Source organism: Tamandua tetradactyla, chromosome X, assembly GCF_023851605.1.
Source record: "Tamandua tetradactyla isolate mTamTet1 chromosome X, mTamTet1.pri, whole genome shotgun sequence".
NCBI classification, from domain to species: Eukaryota; Metazoa; Chordata; class Mammalia; order Pilosa; family Myrmecophagidae; genus Tamandua; species Tamandua tetradactyla.
The window spans coordinates 132651044-132674786 of NC_135353.1; the positions used below are offsets into that span (position 1 = coordinate 132651044).

A 23743-nucleotide genomic window follows, 5' to 3' on the forward strand; every position below is an offset into this window, starting at 1 on the left:
CACCCTCAGGTCTTGCTTTATTGCCAACTAGACCATTAGCTGGTCTCATCAGCTCTTCAGGACACAGCTTCTTCATTTGCTAAGGAAGGACTTTGGACTCTGTAATCACTAGGTCAAAGATTCCAATCCTTCCTTGCAGCTGCTTTACCCCTAGTCCTGCCCATGCCATCCTTGAATAATGTGGGAAGGATCCCCGACTGTCTTTCCGGAAAGTGATGATTTTTGAACCTGGCCTCCCTTCACGGAATTCCTCCAGGGTGCTGTAGTCAGCCAAGTCCTGGAACCCAGCCCTTCCCTTTAGGAAGGAAAGCTTGCTTTTCAATTGATTCCGATGGTTAATGGAATCTAATTGCCACCACCCAAAGTGATTCCAACTAAAGGAATTCACCATATATCAATGCAAGGTGAAAAAAAAAATACAAGGTGGCAGTGTCAAGGTTTTATCTTGTGAGCAGAGGGAATGAGAGTCTGGGGGCTGGGAAGTTTAATGGTAGGGCCCGATGGAGATTTAGCCCAGCGTGCTTGGGGAAATTTCTGGCACTCCTCTCCCGAGGTGTGTGAGGTGATCTATCTCCTGTAACTCATCCTGGGCCAGAACTGGAAGGGATACCAGCAGGATGTTAAACAGTCTTTGGGACCATTATAGCATGTGCTGTGTGTTCTTGAAATTGCAACTTGGTCTCCAATTTCATTGGCAACTTCTCTGGATTTAACTCTGTCTCTCTTGAATTTATCAACTTTCGAACCTCCCACGACTTGCTTTGTTTCTTTGTCACCTTCAGTGTAAATTTCTTTGCAACTCTGTCCCAGATGCCCTTCTGTGCTTGAAGCCTTCATTTAAACTCCATGAAGATGACTTACTTTTTATTGAAGCAAAATAGCTGCACAGAAAAGCGCACGTATCATTAGTGTACAGCTCCATAAACATACCCATATAGCCAGCACCCAGATCAGGAAACGAAACACCACCAGCACCCCAGACATCTCCTCATACCTCCTTCCATCTGTTGTCCTCCCAGAGGTAACCCCTATCCTAACTTCTAAATAGCATTAATTAGTATTGTCCTATTTTGGTAATTTACAGAAATGGAACCTTGCAGTATGGACCTTTTCTGTGTCTGGCTTGTTTTGTTGAACTATGCTTTTGGGTAGTATAGTCCAGTCATTCTCTTTTGTACCGTATTTACCTACTATTCTACTCTTGATGGGCATTTGGGCAATTTTGGTTTGGGACTATTACAAATAACACTGGTGTGCATGTTTGTGTACCTGCCTTCTAGTGATCAGATGAACACATTTCTGTTGGGTGTGTGTACACTCAGGAGTCAAAACTGCTGGGCCATAGGTTATGCCCATGTTCGGCTTTAATAGAGATTGCCAACATTTTTCCAAAGTGGTCGTAGCCATATATGAGTGTTCACCTTGCTGGCACTTAGAGTTTTCACCCTTTTTCCTTTTAGCCGTTCTTGGTGGATCTTACTAGACTTTAAGCTCCTAAAGGGCAAAAGCAAAGTATTTTTCTTCGTTTAAAAATCTCCTAAGGGTCTTCTGTAAACCCACTGTGAGAAAAGTGTTAGCTGATACCCTGAGAAATAAAAGCCCATGGTTTTCTTTTAATTGTCACTAGAATCTGGAATTCGGTTTTTGATCTTTAGTGTTTAGTGATGGTAACTTTTGGAAACTGAGAAAATGGAAATTTGGATCAAGCTTCCAGGCCGCTCCTCCCAGCCCCTAGTTCCAAATCTGATCCTGCTGTATCCCCTCTTCTCTTGTTTCCAGAACTGCCACAAAGCCCGTTTCCGGCTGTCCACCTATGCCCTCCTGCCGCTCTGTCCTCGGAGCCTTAGCTCCGGGTTTCCCCTTACCTGGAGTGATCACACCCCGAGGCCCATTCCAGGGGCTCTCCCCACAGAGCCCCTTCCAGTCTCTTATTGTCCCCATTTAGGTCTCATTTTCCCAATTCCCTTACTGCGTATTGTTACAACCACCAAACTTATCATCTGGTGCTCAGTGAGGATTTCCTATCTTATCTCCTCAGCTCACTGGTAAGCTCTTAGGGGCGGGGACCACAGAGCCTTGCAATGTGTTAATACACATGAGTTACCCTAGAAAGACAGAATGATCGAGTGAACTACCATTAACTTCTGTCTCTGAGTTGTGTGTGTTGGGGGTGGGGGTGGGGGGTGGAAAAAACTTCTCAGAAGTGAGGGTCAAGAGAGCGTCCACATAATCAGATAAGAGAGTTTCTGACAGTGGATAGAAGCAAAGCTCACCGGTTGCCTCTAGTGGTCTAAAGTAATCTGGCTGAGCAGTGGAGCCCACTGGCTGGTTCACAGACTAACCGCCTCAGTGTCTCCTGCGGTACCAGTTTAGAATGCAGATTCCTGGCCCCATGCCTGAAAATTCTGACTCAGTAGGCTTGGGGTGCGGCCTGGAAATCTCTATCTTTAACACTCGCCACAGCTGACTGACGCACAGTCAAGTTTGGAAACCAGTTGAATCTGAAAAGAATGTTCTCTTCTAGGAAGTGAGAAAACGCCAGGGGGTGTGGTGAGAAGGGGCCATGATAGAAGGATCTGGATTTAGAGAGACAGGGTTTGAGTCTCAGCTCTACGATTTACCAGATGTGTGACTGCAGGCAAGTTACTCAAGCCCTCTGAGACTCAGTTTCCTCTTCGGTGATCCATTTTAGTGACAATCACTGTGCATCACATGATCGTGAAATCTTACTGCTTAAAGCAGCTGTTTTATTTTTGTGGGTCAGAAATTTCAGGAAGGGCTCAGATAGAGTGTTCTCAGTGGGGCCCGATATCAGCTGGGCGTCCAAAATGGCACACTCGCATAGCTACCAGTCGGTGCCGGCCATTGGCTGGGGGGCTCAACTGGATTGTGTTCGGGACCACCCACACGTGGGCTCCCCAGCACTGCAGTCAGACTTCTTACATGACCGCTGACTTCTCCCAAAGTGAATGTCCCCAGAGAACCAGGAGGAAGCCGCAAGGCCTGTGTGACTTAGCCACAGATGTCTCATGGCACTACTTCTTTTGCATTCAAATTAGGCATAAGCTCACCCAGATTTCGAGGAGTGGGGCCAGAGACACTGCTCTGGGTGGGAAGAGCATCAAATAACTTACAGACCTCGTTAAAAGTGCCCACCGTCTCTCATGGAATGAGGATTCAGTGCAATGATCTCTTTGAAGTGCTGGGCAAATATGAGTTCCCCTTCTCCCTTGAGTTTGAGGCCGGGGAGCTAGGTTTCCAGTTGCAGGTGTTTATGTCTACTGGGCTGTCAGGATGGGGAGAGGGAGGATCTTTCTCAGGTTTCTAGTCATTTCTAGTCCTTTTGGATAGTAAGTGCAGCAGTGGGGGCAAATCTGATTCGGACCAACTCAGTCCCCACTGGGCATTGTTGCTAAGTCCACAAGGTCTCCCCTGGTCCCTCGTGACCCCATGCCAGCCCTGCCTGTGCGCCATTCTCAATGGGAATGGGAATGTCTGATTAAAGACACAGTATTTTCAGGACACACTGGTTCAGGTCCCTCTAGAGGCTCATCGCCCATTGGGACGATGGACCCAGGGGCAGGTGGAGAGAAGGCGGTTGAGAGTGGTTTTTCTGGGCATGGTTCTCCCACCTCACTTTCACTAACAGGTCCCTTTTCTGTCCTTGCTTTCCTCACCCCGGATCAGGAGACATTAAAGGTCAAATGGGGACCACGTGGGCCAGCTCCCTTACTCCCAGGGCGGGGCTGGGGGATGAGTTGCCTCCCAGGATTGCTTTCCGGGTACCTTGGGACAAGGAGGCATTAAGAAAGAGTCTGGGTTCCATTCGCTGCCAAACTGGAAAGGACTTACTGGGAAGGCAGGAGAGGAGAGGGAGAAGCCATTGTGTGTCAGCTACAATATGCTGTCATTTGGGGAGGGGGCGGTTCAGAGTTCCCTTCCAAGAAGGGGCCAGCTTTACCCTTCCAGCTCACACCTCACTCTTATGACCACCTATTTCCACTCGCTAGGGCCAAAACGCCCCTTCTCCCTGTGCCACCCTCCTTAAGCACCTATCCTTGGGGGAGAGGAAAGACCGTCGTCAGTTTAGGAGTCTAGGTTTAGTAGCTTGGTGACTTCAGGAGAGATGCTTCACCTCACTGAGTCTCAGTTTCAACATCTACAGAATTGGGTCATAATTATGGCTAGTGACTTGTTTTAACCATACTTTCACGAGGGTCAACTAAGGGCATGCATTAAATATGCACATGGTGCTTAGCGTAGGTGCTTCATAAATGGTGGCCATTTTCGTGGTGATTCTAAGCCATGCATGTCAAAGATGAATGGTTAATAGACATCTGGGGGATTTAACTTTCATAGGTGGTCGGCTTGTTAGTGGGGAGACAGAGACATAGAGGCCCTCCTTTTTTTCCTTGATGATTTGGGAAGGGAGGACATTGTACCCTTTACCTCCTGAGAGTTACCCCTGTGCTGTGGCCCAGAATTGCACACAGCAAGCACAGATCCAGGGAAGAGAAGAAACAGTTCTAAGTAAAAGCTTATCCCATTTTAATGGGGGACTTTCCCCAATATTCACTAAAACCTATTATATTCTCAAACTTTGGATGGCACTTTTTCTACAGTATGCTTATATGCGATGTATTGGTTGGCTATTGCTGTGTAACAAACCATCCTAATATGTTGTGGCTTAAAACAACAGTGATTTCTGATTTTTTTCTACTGGGTGGGTTGGCTGGGCCATTCCTCTGGTAGTTACTCTGGGGCTGACTCAGTGTAGCTGTGTTCAGCTAGAGAGCCAGCTGGGCTGGCAGGTCCAAGGTGGTCTTGTGCACAGGCTGGCTGGGGGTGCCAGCTCTCGACTGGGGTGATTCCTTGCTGTGGCCTCTCCTCCTCTGGCACATGAGACTGGCTTCCTTACACGGCAGACTCAGAATGGCCCAAGAAGGTGAAGCAGGAAGCAGCAGGGTCTCTTCAGACCTAGCTTTCAGAAGTCACCAGGCATCACTTTTTCAAAGCTGGTCCCAGGGCCAACCTAGATTCTAGGGGGAGAGGGGGAATAAACTCCACCCCCTTGATGGGAGCAGCTGTAGAGAATTGGGGGCCACATTTATTGTGCTATGTGAGATACTATAGGAAACGTTCACAGATGCTAGCTTGCTGTCATTATAATTGTTGCTATTTTCTTACTTGTTTATTTTGAGGCCAGTAAGGAAAAAATCCCAATCCTAGGCCCTAACCCCCCCAGGCTCAATCTCTCCAGCAGTAATACCCCTTCACCTCTTTTCTCACTGGCTCAGCTGGCCGTAAATTGGACCGCACAGGCAGCCTTCTAGATCAGGGCAAGGCAGTTGGGCCACACCTGTCCCCTGTGCCTTCCCTGCAGCCCCCCTTCTCCATCTTCCCTCTGACCTGAGGCTTTCTCCAAGGTCCCAAGGCATTTGCAGTGTCTTTTCCAGGGGCAGTTTTGCATGAGAGCATGTCTTACTCATTCCCATAGCATCTGACCTATACATAGGGGGTGTTAATAATAAGCATAGCCTAGAATTTATTTAAGAATCTTTGTGGTCCCTTATGCCCCTAGCTCCACCAGCCCTACAGATCTTCAACTCCCAAAGTTATGGAGAGCCTGGGGTGGGGGGTGGGGGTGGATTCTGAAGCATTCTCCTGTCTTAGCTTCTCTGGGGCCTTTTGTCTACCCAGAGACCCCTGTTCTTCCTTCCAAAATCTATTTGCACAGTTGGCTTTTCTCACTTCCCAGGCACCCTCTAAGACACGGGGTTTTTGACATTGAACCTGGTTTTTAGTTGCTGTTGGTCTGGTAGGGTAGTGACACTGGGAGAGATGAAGAATTTCTGCTCTCTGTTCTTTCCCTCCCGGAACTCCCTTCCTCTCACATGCACACCAGGCAGCGCTCCCCCACTTTGGCTTGTGTCTCCCCCCAGGCTTTGCTTCTGCACTTCCTGAACCAGAAAAATGAAGGGAAGACACAGCTCCAGATACATAGAAATGGCATAGAAGCAGAGAAGTTGGAAGCGGTCACCTGCCACATTGCTTGCAGTTCTGATGGGCACCCAGTGCAGCTTAGACAGGGGAGAACAGAAAAGGCTGGCGATGCCAACACTCATCATCAGAGCTTCAGTTCTTTGGGGCAGTCTAACTTGAGTGCCATCTCGGGACACAGTTAAGAACGCGTGGTGAATCCCCAGAAACTTTCATCCCCAATGTGCTTAACTGACTGTACACAGCCCCTTCCCACCATGCTCTGTTGGAGGGTTCCCAGACCCTTTCCCATATCCCCCATCCCCGCCCCCCCCCCCACCATTGCCTACACAGCTTGGTGGCAGGCCAAATACGGTATCTCCTTGAAAGTGGGAGAAGCAGATTCATCCAGAAAGGGAATTTACGCAGGGTTTTAGGATAGGGCCAGAATAGGGAGTTCTAATCCTTACTGCCCTCTTTTAAGTCACCGCTTAAGAGTGGATGTCTTTAAACCTCTATAAAGGAAGGTCAACAAATGTCGGAGACTCCCAGGCATCAGAGTTGCCTCAGGGTCCAGGAATGAGGTAGGACATGAAGACAGCTCTGCTGTGGCCCAGAGCTCCTACAGTGCCAAGCAGTTCTGCTAAACCCAGAACATGTTTTCAAAACAGTCTGGCTGGTCTGTCAAGCCCGGGGCGGCGGAGGGGAGCAACAGGCTGACTGTGACATTGTTGGGCTTTGCCCCAAAGCTTGGGCCTTGGCAACAAACACAGCTTGAGTTGCTCCGTACTCTTGAGTCGTCTGCCTGGAAATAGAAAATATCTCTGCACTGGCGGTGAGGGAGCTAAGCCCTGGTGACAGGAGAGTTTAAATCCTGGGGACGGGCAGTCTAAAGCTGCTAAGAATATCCAGCCGCAGGTCTGACCACAAGCCGGAGTTAATGCCCTATGCAGCAGCTTCCATGGCCCTTGAGGTGTGGGAGGAAGAAGCCCACCAGGGCAGCTGGCACTCATGGAGTCCCTCCACTGAAAGTGTATAGATGTGGGAGTAAAGAATTAAATGAAGTAACGTTTAAAAAAACACAAAAACAAAAACAAGCTGATCCTGCCCTCAAGGAATACATGATCTGAGGAGAGAAGATACGGAATCATGACAAGGTACTTCCTGTGCGTTAACAGATAAAAGCGAGGACAACCATACAAGAGGGGCCAGGGGCCAGGTCTCCATATGTGAGGCTGGGAAACAGTAAATGCCAACGGGAAACGTCGCCCTGGCCTCTTGCAACCAGATCATGTGGCTGTTGTGACCTCGCAGCCGGGCAGGCTCGGGGCCCGTGCTCTGCCCTCCCCATCTCAGTTTTGTTTATCTGTAAAATGAGGCATTTGGATCACCGTTTCCTAAACATTTTGGCCTCTCAGATCCTCTGGGATTCTGATACTGCCCCACCCCACCCCACCCCTGCCGCCACCCCCCGTAAAATGGACACATGCAAAGAGGCCACCATTTTCTCACCATTTGAAGAGTGACCAGAGCCCAAGCAAACCATCCAAGTGAAATTTCTGAGGTTGTGGGTTAAGGGAAGGCATGTTCTTAGAGGACTGGAGAGGGTCCGAGAAGAGTTCATGGAGACGGCGGGTGTTTTAGCTGGTCTGAGCTGCTATCACAAATACCACACAATGGGTTGGGTTGGAGAATGGGAATGTATTGGCTGACAGTTTCAGAGACCAGAAGTCCAAATCAAGGTGTCGGCAAAACCGAGCTTTCTCCCCGGGGTCGGTAGTGTTGTGGTACTGGCTGCAGGCAGCCGATTCCCATCACATCTCCTTTCTGCTTCTGTAACTCTTGGGTCCTCTGTATAAAGCCAGATTAAGGCCCACCCTCATTTAGTTGGGCCATGCCTTCACTAAAAATAACATCTTCAAGAGGTCCTGTTTACAATGGGTTCTCACCCATGAGAAAGTGGATTAAGAACATGTTTTGTGTTGTTTTTTTCTGGGTTACATAATTCAGTCAACCACAGCAGAATTGAAGGACTGAACTACCTACCCCATTCATTCAGTACATGCAATGAGCATCAACAATGTGCAAACACGGGATTTAGCTGCAAAGAGAACATAAGAAATCTCAGATCTAGTGGGACTGATGATCCAGCTGGAGAGACAGCCCACTCTGCCCCAGGCACACAGGCCTTCCTTCTCTTCTTGTTTGCTCCTCCTCCTACTGTACTCTCCAGCTACGTTGGAATCCTGGTTGTCCCTTAGATAAGGCAGGCCCTCTCCTGCCACAGGACCTTTGCACTGGTTCTGCCTCTGCCTGCAACAATCTGCCCCCTGGAAATCCTCCTTCACGACCTGTGTTCTTGCAATTCCAGCTGCCTGGGACTCACTTGACTCTACACCCCCCCCCCCCCAACCCACTCCATGTTCTCATAGCTAGCTCCTTCCCAGCTGCCCTTCCTTCCTGCTACTCCAATCATGCTGCCCAGTTTTTTTTATCTTCTTTGCAGCAGATGCCATCCAAGGAAGTTATCTTCTCTGTTTGTTTTCTGCTTATGATCTGTCTCTCATAGGATAGGGATCTTGTCCATCCTGTTCTCCACAGTGCTCCAGCACCCAGAACAGTGCCTGGCACAGAGTAAACACCCAGTAAACATGCGATGGACCAAATGAACTAATTATAGACTTAATGATAGGTTACAGTACACCGACCAGGCCTGTGATGAATGGGATAGATGGGCAGGGTGCTTTGAGAGGGTGAAACTGGGGCCGATCCTTTTTCTGGAGATGGTTCAGGGAAGGTGTCTTGGGGGAAGTGATGTTTGAGCTGAGGTCAGAATGAATAGGCAAAGGGAGCTGGAGAGAAGATGGAAGTGGGTCAGCTCCTGGGAAGGTCCTGACACAGGAAGAAAGATGAGAGTCAAGGCCCAAGGGGTAGGGCCTGATGCACTGGGTGAAATTTTTCATCTTTATCTCAATATTGGAAACTGCTGGAGAGTTGTCAGCAGGTGACTCTATCAGGCTTGCATTTTGGCACCATCATACTGACTGCAGGATCGCCCCACCCCCACCCCCTGTTACCTCCCCTGTTACTACTTTACACCACAGCCATACTGGAATCCTAGTTGTTCCTTACACACATCGGGCCTTTTCCTGCCTCAGGGCCTTTGCACTAGCCATGCCTTCTGCTACAACAGTCTACCCCCAGAAATCCACTTGGTTCACTCCCTTGCCTTCTTCGAAACTTTGCTCACATCTCACCTTCTCAATGATGCACCCCCCACCCCGTGACAACCCTCCTGAATCCTGCAAACTTATCCCCACACCCTGACCTCCTGGTGCCCCTTACCCTCCCTTGCTTTTATTTTCTGGGCTGTATTACCTTCTACTGTACAAGGAAATTTTATGATGGGTCTCTATATTGTTTATGGGCTGTCTTTCTTCTACTGCAATGTAAGCGCTTTGAGGATAGGCATCTATTTGGTTCTCCAGGGTGTGCCTTGTGCCTGAAAGAGTGCCTGGTATCCATTGGGCATTTAGTATTTGTAGGTGAGGTTGTTGCTATTGGCTCCTGCGTGGAGATGGGCTGCAGGGAGCAGGAGTAGGTCAGTGGACCAATTAGGAGGGCATTGCTGTGGCACAGACGAGAAGGGGTGCTAAGCAGGATGCTGGCTGCCAAGGGAAGGAAGGATTTGGCAGCTGATCTGGTTGGGGAGGTGAGGGGGTTGGAGAGATGAAGGGTGACTCCCAGGTTTCTGGATTGCATAAATGGGGGGTGATGGGGGCCAGGGAGAAACTGCAGGTTTGGGGGGAGGGAGGGGGAAGGGGTGTTTCTGGAGGGGAAGATGCTAGGGTTAAAGGTGGGGGAAGGCTGAGCACATCTTTCTGGCTAAATTATGGAACAGAGAGCAAAATTCACATTTTTAAAAATTTGCCCCCCCCTCCCCCCACCGTATCAACGCTTCACCCAGGACATCCACGTGGTCCTGCAGTGACTTCCCCTGCCCTGGAGCACACATTAAAAAAAAAAATTTAATGCAATTTTATTAAGATAAATTCACACTATACACACATGCATTCTTAAGCCCTATTCTCCTCCAGTTTGTCTGTGTATCTTTCAATGTATTGCATTTTTATTTTAACGTTTCATTGAAGTACAGGGAACATGGAGAGAAGCACGAACACCTTAAGTGTATGGCTTGAGGTTTTGGAAACCGAGCATACCCAGATATGCTGCAGATAACTAGTGTCCAGATGAAAATACAGAATATTCCCTGCCCCCGTCCCCAAGGTCCCCACTTTGTCTCTCTCAGACCCTCCCTCCCTCCAAGGATAACCTCTACCCTGATCTCTTACACCGTAAATTGGCCTTCCCCACTTTAAAATGTGATTTAAATGGCATTGTACTTTGCGTATTCTTTCGAGCCTGGATTCTTTTGCTTAACATCAAATTGGTGAGGCTCCACCGTGTAGTGTTGTGGGTTTGCATTTTGAAAATCACCGGCTTCAAATCAGTCCCCCACTTGAGGCAAGCCATCGGTGCTGAGCCCTCAGAGCTCCTTTTGACCTGTGCAATACTTTGAGAAAAGCTTCGAGAAACCTTTTATAGGCAGTAGAGTAGCAGTAGCAGCTGAGTGGCAGAGAGGATGAAATCGGTGTTTTAAGCAAATGATAAGGTAGGCATTTTGTGATGTGCTGCAAGGGAAAAAAAAAAGCTGAAGATGTGGTTAGGAGGGAATGAATGGAAGGATAAGACTGGATCTGGATAGTAAGGCCAGGTTATAAGTGTGCCTTGAAACTTAAAGAGGAGGCAAAAAGGTAGGCTAATTCTCTAGGGAGAGAGAGGAGGAGGAAGTCTAGAGGGTCTTGACTCCTTGTCTTCCCAAAGTAATTATCCGTCCCCACTGTCTTGAAAGTCTTTCTTTGGCTAAAGATTAAGAGGGGTGTCCCTGCCTTGGGGGATGATATGACTCAAATTCCGTTGTCCCAGTGGTTTGGGAAGATTTATCTGTGCGTGAGAGAGAGAGAGAGAGAGAGAGAGAGATTGAACACACATGCAAGCCTCCTTCGAGCCCATTTCTCTGTGCTTCCCAGGGGACCTCATGCTAGCTGGGCAGTGCAGTGTTACAAGGGTGCGCTTTGATGTCAGAGGGAGTGGGGGGAAGGACGGGATCTCAGAGATTAGCAAAGATATTTGAGAACCTAGGAAGCCAGAGTTCAGAGAGGGTGAATGACTTGCCCAAGGTCACACACTGGGAGGGCGGGAGCCAATGTTAGAAATCCCTCTTCTCTTGTCCCCTCCCCAGTTCTTTCCATTATGGTATATCACACCCTCGCATTACAAAGAGGCTAGTGTTGTCACCCAAAGAGCTGAATTAGCTCATTTTGGAAAGGCGTTATGAATTCAGCTGTATTATGCAGAAGATGTGGAGATGTTGTGAGCGGGCCTTCAGTGGTAAACTCAGTTCCCACGTCTATTTATCTTTGCTGGGTTTTGCGTATCTTTTGGAAGCAGCCTTCTATCATGAAACAATGTAGGGAGAAAACTAATAATATATAATCACAGCTGAGGGATGGGCAGTTTGACCCAATTTAACTGCCTTCACTACAATCCTGATTTTTGGTGTTTTCAGCATAATGAAAGGAGTAGGCTTGGATTTGGCAGTGGTGGTGGTGGGTTACCATGGAACCCTAACCCATAACATCACCTACTTCAAGATGGGCACTGTGCAGGCTGAGGAACTGCACAAGTCTGTGCACATGTGCTCTCTTCAGAGGTTTATTTGTTGTAAAATAAACCCCAAAGCAAGGAAGAAGCCCAAGAGAGGAAATACTCGGTGGGCGCATTGATGATTGTTATCAGCCCTAGACAGAGGACAGCAGCTGGTTAGAGGAACGCCAGAACATAAATTATCTGGGAGATTGATCTGCTCTCCTCCATAGGTCAGAAAGGTCCTGGCACAGACTCTGGCACTGAGCGGACAAGGGCACCCACAGACTGCCCAGCATGCTTTGCCAGAGAGTGGGGCAGCGATGACCCTACTCTGTCGCAGCGACCCACCCTTAGCTTGGGCTAGCCCAGAAAGGGCCCTCTCTTGGAAAGCTACAGAGGTAAGAGGAGGCCTGCAGGACAAATGCATGGCCTCAGAGGACACCATTTCCTTGCCAGGATGCAGAGCCACTTCCTTCGTATCTGAATTAAGCACCCAGTTGTGCCAAGAAGCTGACCAGAGGGGCCTTTAGTGTTCATGAGGGTGGCACTTGTGAATAAAAACCTGGCCTCTGGGAATCAGGCCTGAGTTCAAATCCTGACTGTTCCCCCAAATAGCCATGACTCTCCAGGCAAGCTAATTATCTTCTAAGCCTCAGTTTTCTTGTCTGCAAAATGGGAATAATAATAGTACTTTAATTATAGGGTAATTAAATGAGATTATCTATTTCTCTATAAATAAAGTGTTTAGAACTGTGCCTAGCAGATAGTAAGCCCTTAATAAATTCTAGTTATTGTTATATTAAGCCAAAAAAGAGCTAGCAACACTCCTTTCCCCAAATCTTTTTTTTGTTGGACATGGGCAGACTTCAGGAATTGAACCCAGGTCTCTGACATGGCAGGCAAGAATACTGCCACTGAGCCACTGTTGTACCACCTTTTTCATCAAATCTTAAGAGCTCCTCAGCTTCAGAAGGTGTCTTCACATCTCCTATCATCTCTACCCTGCCATAGCTCGCCCATGGGAAAAGCAGATTAATCTTTATCCAAGTTCAAAATGGGGAAAAGCATTGCCCAAGAATACGAAGGGGTGAGGTGATCTATACTTTTGTCAGATGTGAAGCCACAGTTTAGTATTGGTGGGGTGCATAAACTTTCCAGAGCTAGAGAATCTACTTGTTCTAGGGAGGAGGTCCTTTTCCTTGAAGTTCTTGGCTCCACATTGTCTCAAGACTTACCTGGGAGTGGGGGTGGGGGGAGACAACTCTTTATTCAGATGATAAAGTCCTAGGTTCCCATGATGAACAAACAGATCATCTGGAACTTGTTGATCCCAGAAAGAAACAAACCCCTTGTATGATATTTTACATTGGCAAGTTGCCAGGATGAACCAGAAGGACTCAATTGGAGAAGCTATGGAGACTCTGATCCCGGAAGATTTGGGGGGAAGGTTTGGGAGAACAGTGCATGTACATCCAAGACAAGCAATATACTTGACCATAAAGAGCCTAGGTTGACAGGCAGGTAGAACCCCTATAGCTGAACTCTGCTACGTTAGCTATGTATTTTGAGGGGGGCACCTTTAAAAGTGTCACTTTTTTTAACTGTAAAATATGAATAACTGCCTATCCCATGGGGTTATTTGGGGGATTACATGAAATAAATAGGAAATGTACCTAATAAGGCAACTGAAAATGGCAAAGGCCCTCAATAAACAGCTTTTTTTTTAAAAATGTACATTAAGAAGGATTTGCTTTGCTATCGAATGCACTGTAGTGATGGAATTGAGAGGAGAACTCCAGTGGTTCCAAGGCCACCTATAACCACGACCCATCCTTCTGGTTTCTGAGGTTCTTAAAAAGAAAGTCTCAGTCTTCTGCCACCAAGCCAGGATCAACTGGTTGGCAACAGGAAACATCTTCTAAAGAGGCTCTGGCTTTTTAGCTTTGTTTTGTCCTTGGCTAGGAGAAAAAAAACTCCTCTCATCTCCCGGGGACGGTGTTCTGCAACACTTAGCAAGGACAGGACTTCCAAGGTCTTCCCTCTCCCAGCATGCTTGCCAAGGGCAGGAGACTCCTCTTAGGGCAGAAGGACCGGCATCCTTATATCCTGTAGTCCCATGGGTCTCCCTTGGGTTCCCCAGAGGATGATGGCACCTCTCTGGCCTCCTCCTTCACTTTCCTACTTTTATCTGCATCCATCCTCACCGGAACTTCAGGGATACCCTCTGTAAGCCCAGATACTTCCCTTTTCCTTTAGCATACACCCACAACTGTCTGGTTTTCTTGAAAATGGTCACTTCTCTGGACTAGATATGGAATATTTATTTATTCCATTAGCAAAGGTGTATTAGGCATTCATTCATTCATTTATTTTTTCATCAAATTAGTTTTTGAGCAACTAGATGTGCCAGGCACTGTGTTAGGCCCGGGCAGATTAGCCGTGAACAACTGGAGAATATTGTGTTTATACCTGTTCCTTGGTGGAAATTGATGCAAATTAAGTACATAGTGATGTTACAGGCACCGGGACAGGGTTTTCCAAGCCCTGCTCTTGGAAACATACAGTCTTGCTGGGGAGCCTTCTGAAGGAGCTGAGGAGAGGCCCAGGTGACTGGCCCTCAGAGAGGGAGGTAGACAGTGGCAAGAGATGAAGCGGCAGGGATTGGAAGCCTTGTTAAAGAATTTGTTTTTTTTTCCAAGCCAGGGGGAACTAGTGGAGCAGTGACACCTGATGGATTTTTAAAAAGATCTTCCTAGCTGCCACGGGGAGGATGGACTGGAGAGGGTGAGAGCAAAATTTGGAAAACACTTAGAACGATAATACTGCTCCAGGCAAGAGGAACCGGTGGCCTGGCCTAAAGCGAATATGGGAGAATGGGGAGAAGTAGGCTTATTGGAGAGAAACTTGGAAAGAACAATCAGTTAACTTTGCCTGTGGACTGGAGGAAGGTGAGGAGGGAGAAGAGGGAGACAGGGTCAAAATGCCCCCCACCCCCACCCTGGTAACTGCTGCAAGAACCTGAGAGAGTGGCTGAGCCATGTGCTGTGAGTAGAGAATTGGGGCAAAGGGCAGTTTCCAAGGAAAGAACTCTTCCCTCTTTAAGGAAACACTTGTCTGGCTCAGCACTGTGTCCCCAGCACCCACTACAGGCCCTGGGCATTGAGTAGATACCCAATAAATTAGCTGATCAAAAAAAATTTGTATTTTATTTTTTTAAAAATTCAGCTTTAGGTATTCTCTGAAGCAGCATAGCCAAATGGTTAAGCACTTGGACTCTGGAGATACTGTCAGGGGTTCGAATCCGAGATAGATTGCCAGGATTTGACTCCTATCTTCACCACTTTCTACAGGAGAGAGCCCTGGGCCTGCATGAAATAGGGAAGGGAGAGGGGAGAAGAGGATCCAGGACCAAGGCCAGTTGGTAGACCACAGAGAAGAGAAAGAGATTGAAAGAGGGTCAGGGGTGAGATGAAAACCTTAAGTGTGGCATCTGGGAGCAGTTCAAGGTGGGAGTATCAGGTGTGTTGAGCACTTCAAGTGTGGCGAGGACTGAAATATGCCCACCACTCCTAGCAACAAGGAATTGACTGATGATCTTGAGTCCTTTCTGCAGAATGGTGAGGGAGGATGGAGGAGTGGACTGCAGGGTGTTACAAATGATGATGTATCTATATGGTGAAATCCCATGAGCCTTGGCAAAGAGGAGGTCCAGCTCCATGCACTGATAGAAAAGAATCTGCTAAGATGTAGCAATAAGTTTCATAGGTGAGGTAAAGAACAGCTCCTGCTGGTGTGTTCTCCATTTTTGAAAATATAACAGAGATCATGCCTGTGTACAAAGAAACTGTTGCAGGGGCCTATTCCCCAGTTGAACCCAGTGTTGCAGATATTTAAAGCATATACAAATATGTGTCTGTATTCCTCCCTACTTTGTTTTTTATTGTAAAATGTTACATTCCCTGCTCTACACATTATGTTTTCCCATTAACAACAGACCTCAAGATCAGTCCATATCCGGACTCAGGTGTAGCAGCAGGTCCTGATTTTTACAAAACAGCTACAGAATATTCCAAGTACCCTCGATGAATGCCATTGCTAGACATTTAAGTTGTTTCTCATTTTATGCTATTCCACGGAAAGCTACACTAAACAACCTTATCCCAGTATCTTAGCATAATGTGAGAACCAGCTGATTTTTAGAGCAAACATGAGGCAAGGAAGTGGAAACGCCACGTGGGTATAGACACCTTTTTCAATAGGTACAGCGGTTCAGGGGAACAGAGGAAGTCATGAAAGGGTGTACTAAAGATGGGACGTGCTTCAGGTGAAGGAATACAATAGGGTAGTTCAATAAAAGGTGCCTGGGATTGGGGTTGGGGGATAGCCAGGAAGAGCTCTGCAGAGGTGGTATTTCAGCAGATACAGAAGAATGACTTAAAACATGCAAGGTGCTGTGGGAACACCAGGATGGGTGAATGGACATAGACCTTCAGGAAGGTTAGACTACAGCAGGGAAGCTAGGATGTTTCACGGATGAGCTGCGATATTGTTAGAAAGTGGTTCATTTTGTCACTGAGGTACAATGATCCACAAACTTCCCACTGGGGTTCCCTACTGGTGGAGTTTATCCACATTAGCGCAGGTTCCTTGGGTTCCTGATAACACATTAGTTGAGGGGGAGGAGAGTTATACTTTGCCTGAAATTTGTAAAATTTTCCATAAGAATTAAATGACATGCATATTCTAGGAAACTAAACAAACAAAAAAAACAAACAAGCAAAAAACAAAGCCTGGAAATAAATAAATAAAAATTCCAAGAAGAATTTATATTCTTGATGGCTGCTGGTCATGTAAATCGTATATTTAATCAAAGGCACTCGAATGTCTTTTTTTTTAAACTATTGGAGAGCCATTTAAATGTCAACAGAAGTGATTCCCTCCCAAATTGTGCTGTTTATACATTACTTCCTCTAATAGACCATAATGATTCATAGGGAGGTATTTCGTGCCTCTAAATTGTAGGCCTATTGAAATATAAATTAAGATGATAAATAATTTGACCTTACCTGAGAGTACTAAGTATTTACATGTGTCAAATACGAAATTACCCTGAATATCAGGGCCCCTAAAAAAGCAGCCTTCCTTTGCTGGCTGAATTCAATAAATGGAACGGGTTTATCAATTTCCCTTACAGTGTTGAGGGAAATACACAAAAGAACTGGCCATCCCTGCCCACCAGATTTCCCATTAGTTTCGGGAGGCGCGGAAACCCCACTCCCGGAGCGAAAGGCGGGTGCCAGCCGCCCCCGCGCGCTCGGTGGGTACCCCCCCCCCCGCCCCGTCCTCCGGCAACGCCGCTGGAGTTTCAAAACATGGAGTTTCCACAGGAACTTTGCCAGGCCGAGCTCGCGGCCCTCCCGGGTCCCCTGCAGCGGGATTCTCCGAGTTGGCGGCGCCGCGCTGCCTCCCCGCCCCCCTTCCAGCGGGGGTGGGGGTGGACGCTGACCTCGCGGCCTCCCGCAGCTCCGCCAAACCGTCCAGCCGGGCTCCTAACCCGAGGAGGTGCGGGGCCTCCGGGATCCCGCGGCCCCACCTCGGCCCCTGCCAGGCCCCGGATTGTGACAGCCGGGCGCGCCCTCCGCAGGGGCCCGAGCCCAGCCCACCCGCTGAGCCTGTTTGTTATGCCGCCGCCGCGACCTCCGCTCGGGACTAGGGGCTTGGCGAGCTTCTCCACTGCCGGGGCCGGGGCCGAAAAGCTAGGGGTCACCGAGGCGGCGGAGAGGCGCAGGCCGCAGGCTGGCCGCGGCGGGTGCGTGGGCCGCTGGGGCTGGGTTTTTTGTTTTGAAGCCGGGCGTGGGGGAGGGGCAGCACCTTGTCAATGAGAAATTTCCTGTTCAGAAGACGACGCTTGCAGAGTTTCTGTCCTGCCCTTGAACTGACAAGTGGATCTCTGCAGCGCGACCCCCGATAGTCAATCCAGCCGCGCCGTGGGGCGGGGCAGTTGGGGCGGGTTGGGGAGCCGCGCGGCAGCCCGGAGGCGGCCGATGCCGGGTTGAGCTGGGGCGCCGCTGCCTGCCTTCCCGGTTCCCGGGCGCACCCGTGAGCCCCCGGAGCGGAGCGGTGACTAATCTGCGGCTCCGGGCCTCCTGGCGCGCAGCCCGGTTCGCTTCCCGCCCCCTCGTCCCTCCCTCTCCCCGCCGCCCTCCCGGCCCCTTCGCGCCGAGCGAATCGCTCGAGCCAGCGTCGCCGCCTTCCCGCGAGTGTGGGAAGCGGGTCGAGGCGGGTGGCTCCGCAGCCGTCTCCAGGCGGCCTCCTTCGACCCGGGTCCGAGTTTGCCGGTGTTTCCTTCCCCGTAAGCACTTTGATCAGCATTTCCTACGCGCCGCTGAGGAGCCAGACCGAACTGGGGCTTTTTTCTTTTCTTTTCTTTTCTTTTTTTAACCCCCTGCGTGCCGGCCCCACACTGGGTTCCCGAGGAGGGGGCCACAGGGAGGCCAGTGACCACTAGGTGAGATCAGTTCGGTTTCGTCAGCTTGAACCCAGAGGAGCCGGGCCGGGTCCGAGAGGTCTTGCCCAAACGCGGCAGGGTCTCCTGGGGACAGCAGGCCGCGACGCCCGGGGCGGCTCGTTAACGTTCAAGCCCGCCTCGGGCCGTGCAGTAACCCGACCTGCCCGTCCCGGCTAGGTGCGGCCTTGAAAGGCCCGGCGGGCGGAGGCCTCCAGAGCCGACCGGGAGGCCCGGAGGGACCCGCCTTTCACCTTCACGCTCCCAGTCCGCTGGCGCGTGGACGGCTCACCACCTGGTATAGGGGCCTCGCGCCGCTCAGCCCGGTGGCCTCGGCCCTGGCCGCCGCTCCCTCCCCTCGCCAGGTCTTGCCGGGGAGTTAATGATTGATTTACTGGCTCCGCGCGGCCGGCGCCCTCCCAGGCCTTTGCCCGAGCTCAGGCGTCGCTGGCGAGCAGCGCCGGGGCCTGCAGAGCGCGATCGCCGGGAAAGGAGGCCGCGCTGCCGACGGGAACAGGCGACCAGCCGATTAGACCCCACCTGGAGGCTCGAGTCCTGCCCTAGGCGAACCCGCCGGAGGCCCAGGCCGGGCGAAGGGAGCATTGGGAAGCGCCACACGTAAACGGGTTGGCAGCTGGTGATTAGGCCGCCCGGTTTTATGAGTCATACTGGGCCGCCCACCTGGCCCTCAACCTGCCGGGCCCCAGGCGGCGGGCCGTTCCCTTGCCGCTGAAGGCTGCTTTGGGGGGCCCCGGCCGCCGAAGGCATTGCGCAGGATTTCCTCTCATTTCTCGCAGAATGGCAACACAAACACCCTAAATCAAACTGCTCCGACAACCGAAGGCTCCACACAGACACATCAATAAGGATTTCGCCTCCCGCGTTCGAACGCACTGAAACACTTGTCCTATTTTTATGCAAATGACACCACACAAATAGATCTCCGAGGCCCGGGAAAGGGGCGGGAGGAGGAAGGGCACCGCCGCCCCAGCAAGGGGGGCGGTGAAGGGGGAAGGGGCGCCAAGCCCGCACTCCGGGGCCTGCGCCGGCACGGACGCGGCGAGGCTGGCACCGGCCAGGCCGCCCGCCCCGCGCGCGGCGGCTCCCTGTCAGCGCCGCCAAGTCGGCCGCGTCCCCAGGCTGCCTGCAGAGGCGGATTAGGGAAGGGGCGAAGCGAGCCTGTGACTAATCGCGGGGCCTCGGACCAGAGCACCAAGGCCATGTGCGACTGACAGGATCGACACTAGCAGAGGACACGGAGACGCCTCGCTTAATTGCAGGCTTAAAAAATTGCCGCCTGGGCAGCTCCGGTGCGGAGAAGCACGACGTGCGCGCCAGGCGGGGGTACACGCCGTGGGGGGTAAGAGAGATGTCCTGCTTCCCCGCCCGGAGGAGAGAGGTGTGGCGTCTCCTGGATTGGGGGACCTGACCCTCGTGTTCCGCACTCTGCACGGTCATCCCCAGCCCGCGGGGGGACAGAATAAGGCTGAGCCGGCTAACAGAGTATCATACAGCCCCCCAGGACTAGGCTTCCGACCGTATCTCCGTTGGGCCCATGTTCTCCCCTCTTCGCTCTAGACGCTATAAAGGAGGAGGCGGTGCAGTTTGGGGTGAGGGATTCCAACAAACCCTTAAAATAAAAACCACACACACGAAACACTTTCTCTTCCTTCTCCACCGGCGGATACAAGGCCACGAATGGCCAAAGGAAGGGAGAGGCAAGTTGGGGCTGCAAGGAGAGAGGTCACCGAGTGCCAAAAACTCGGGGCTGAGAAACACTCCCAGGGCTCTTTTCTCCGGGTCATAGTCCCTCTGCCCGCCCCCTCCCCCCGCCTCCTTCCTGGAGGGCCCGAGCCTCTGCGGTGGCGGGGAGAGAGGGAAGTGTCAGCAGGCCGGCTGGCCTGCGTGTGAGTGGGTGGGTCGGTGGGGGTGTGTGTGGAAGGCGGGGTGGCAGGGAACCCAGCGAGAAGTTTCCACCATGCTCTGGTCTGCTGCTGCCAAAATCCCCGGGCCCCTCCCCGCCCTGCACCGCCTTCCGTTGCCACCACAAGTTTGGTTTAACGAGAGCTCGGGACAAAAGCAAACGTTCTCTATAGACCCCGAAAACAAAGGGGACAGAGACGCGCGGAGCCGCCGAGAAGCGGCTGCTAGCGTAATGGTGCCGGGACGAAAGCAGAGAATTGGAACTGCAAAAGCCGCGCCGGCGGGAGGAAGTGCGAGGCGGGAGGCGGGAGCGCGGGGAGGGCGGGCGGGGGAGGGGCGCTGCGCCATGTTTCCGTGTCACCCGCCGAGTCGCCGGCGCTAGGCTCGGCCGCCGGCTCCCGCCTGCCTCCGTAACAGCAGAAAGCGTGCGATTAGCAGCCAGACAGGCGGGGACTCCGGGCCCGCGGGGCCGCCGCACACGCCGCCCGCGGCCCAGGCCCGCGCCCCCCCCCCCCGCCCCCGCCCGCCGGGTAATCATCCTCCTCGCTGCAGCGCTGTGTGCACTCTCATTAGAGCAGGGAGGCTTTTCTCTGCGCACTCGCTCGGCTCCCGCTGGCAAAACAACGCCTTCCTCGGCCGGGCCCTGGGCCAGGAGAGTCGGGGAGGACGGGACAGGGGTTGGAGAGGTGAAACGGGGGAGGCCGCGCAGGTCGGCTCGGCCTCCCGATCTCCTCGGGGTACGGAGGAGATGGGGAGGGTCCCATCAGCACTCCCCACGCGAAGTGGCAAAGTCTGCGGCTGGTACCAGATCCTATGGGGGGGGGGGGGAATAGGGGGTGGGGGCGGGTGTTGCCAACGGCCGCTGTGACCTACTCCCGCCCCCCGCCCAAGGCTAGAAATGTGTCTGGTCTGGGGAGCGGGGGCGGACACCCGGCAAGCTCCCAAAACAGGTTTTGCCCCATCTGTTTTGCTGAAGACCTCTTAAAGTCAGAAGCCGGCTCCCGAGGGTGGCAGCCGTCGACCCCTCAGGACACCCTGGGCCCCTATGCTGGCTTCGGGCATGATCACCCAAAGGAGATGGGAGCCCCTGTTGCTGAGCCTCGGAGCCCCATTTTCTCCTCCGCGATCTCTGCACAGAACAGTAGGCAGCCTCTCCCGGCACCACGCGCCCAGCTGCAGGGCCCGGGAGCAGGTGTTCCTGCCCGGCCGGAGCGGCGACTCCGCGCCACTCCCGTCCCAGCTGCGGGGCTGGAGGGGTGGGGTGGGGTGGGGTGGGGTGGGGGTGGGGGTGTGCTTATGGCGGCAGCAGAAGGAGGTCTCCCCGGACTGCGAGGAGGATCCTCCGGGCTTAAACGGGGATGCCCCAGGGCGAGGGCGGTCGCCCGGGACCAGGAGTGATCCGAGGGTGACGCGCTGCCAGCCCTTGTCTGGAACAGCCCCTAGGGGCCAGCGGAGGCCGCTCCGGGCGGCGCGAGGGCTTCCGGTTCCCGTGACTGCGGCGGCGGCGGCGGTAGCCGCGGCGGGGCGGCCGGGAAGTTCCCGGGGCGGCCGCGAGGAGCACCCCTCCCCTGGCTGCCGCCGCCGCGCAGCTCTTGGAGCGGCGCCCGAGGAGCTTCTCGGCGTCTGGCAGCGCCGCGCTCTGCTCGCGCGGGAGGGCGCGCGAAGTCGTGGGGACTGCGGGCTACCGGGTGGTCCCGGCCCGGTGTCGGGCGGGGAGACGAGGGCCCGAGACCCTGCGCGAGTGGCCGCGCACCTCCTTGCCACCTCCTCCCCTATTCGTCGCCGCGGCCGCTGATATGGCGGGCACGTGAAGCGCAGCTCGGCGCCCCGGCGCCAGCCAGGGAGCGGCCTGCTCCGCCGGCTCAGCTTACCCGCGGGCCCAGGAACGCGGAACCGAGCCCGGCTGGGCCCCGCAGAGCCCGTATCCCCTCCCCGCCCGCGCAGGGCCTTGGGGCCGCGCCAGACGGCTCGCCCGAGGGGAACTCGGCTGACTAATGGGACGCGTGTGGGCCTTACGTGAGGCCCGGCTGTCAGCTGCTGCCCGCTTGCTCGGCGCCTACGCCGCGGCTCGGCTTTTCGGGGAAGGGCAAGAAGGAGGGGTTTCCCCGCTCGGCGGTTTCGGCTTCCCGGGGACAATCCGGCCGCAGCTGGCCCCGGGCTGTGGGTCGCGCGGCCAGGCTCGGAGGTGGGGCGGGTAGACGTGCGGAGGGCGCCGAAATGCCGGCCCGGGATGGGGGCTCATCCGTGCCGCCTGGGGCACCGGACTTGATGTTTGCTCTCTGGAGCCAGCCCCTGGGCCGGGGGCAATTTGCAGACCGTTCTGCGGACCTGGAGTTCAATACCGAAACCTTCCTCGACAAATACTAAGTCTTCCGGAAATTCCTTCGTGAGATTCTTGTGCGAGGCGAGGTGGGAGTGGGGGTGGGGGATGATTTTACGAAACTCCCTGAGAGTCCGGTTCGGTTGGGATTTGGGGGCATGTGATGTCTTCTCCCCGTTTTAAAGGAGCCTGTAAAAATCAGGATTTTTTTTTCTGTATTAACAACCGCCTCATGTTGACATAGTTATATGACCCTCCCAAATGTAACTAACTACCTATTTAGTTTCTAACACAACGAACGCGATGGTGCAACACAAATACCAATCTGTAACCATGCAAAGGAAAACCCGGCCGCGAGCTTGCGATTGGAGGCAGAATAAATCTTCATCACGCATCCCTGGTTTTATTCAGCCTAATTACACTACTAATCCTGCCCCCCACGAGAACGCCTGAAACCCTGTTGTAGCGACTTTTCCTGGGGAGCCCCGCCGATGGGGAAAGGGGTTGCTGGTGAAGTGAAGGTGGGTTTTAAATGTCATTTCCAAATGAAAATGCTTTCCTTTCGCCTTTTTCTTTTTGGATGCAGCTTTCGAAAGGAGCATTTTTGCGAGATAAGAAGTGACCGATCAAAATCGCTGAGGGGAGGTTGTAAGCAGCCGCTTTGCCCCAGCTTAGCGTTATCTTATCTTTCACACTTGCATGGCGGAAAAAAATTGGCTTATCTTTATCCCCACCCCCTTCTCGCCTTAATTGCTAAAAGACACTGGTGTGGTAAACGGGGAGAAAAGAGGTCTCTGGGCTGCCAGTGGAAAAGGAAGATTCAAAAATGTGGGCGCCGGAGGGTAGCAAGATGGGAGGATTTATTCTTTTCCCCTGGAAACAGCAAAGAGGGACTAGTCCCGGATGGAAGGCCGGATTGCCAGATTAAAATGCAAATAAAAATAAAAATCCTGGGATGGCCTTGGATCCTGCCGCTACCCCAGACCTCACATTTTCTGTGATGCCTTTACCAACCTCTTCTCCTTCCCTTCATCTCTCAAAAGGTAATAGAGGGTCTCAGGTTAAGTCCTCTCATTCTACCCTCATTCTTCCTCTCCTATAAACCTTCCCTGTACACCTTCCCTTTGTGTGTGTGTGTGTGTGTGTGTGTGTAAGTCTGGGACGCAGGGCCTGCTGGAAATCATTAAAATATATGCGAGTGTCTGCAAACACACACTTTTAAATCATGGCGTTTCCCCTCCACGCTGGTATATTTAAACTCCAGAGCGAGCTGGATCTCCTCCCTCTCAGTCGTTTGTCTGTGTCAC

The 23743-nt window shown here is 52.3% G+C and overlaps 1 protein-coding gene across 2 annotated transcripts in view; it reads left to right on the forward strand.

Moving 5' to 3' along the window:
- BCOR (BCL6 corepressor) overlaps positions 1-23743 on the forward strand; it is a 112616-nt gene that overhangs the window by 38179 nt on the left and 50694 nt on the right. The window lies entirely within an intron of this gene.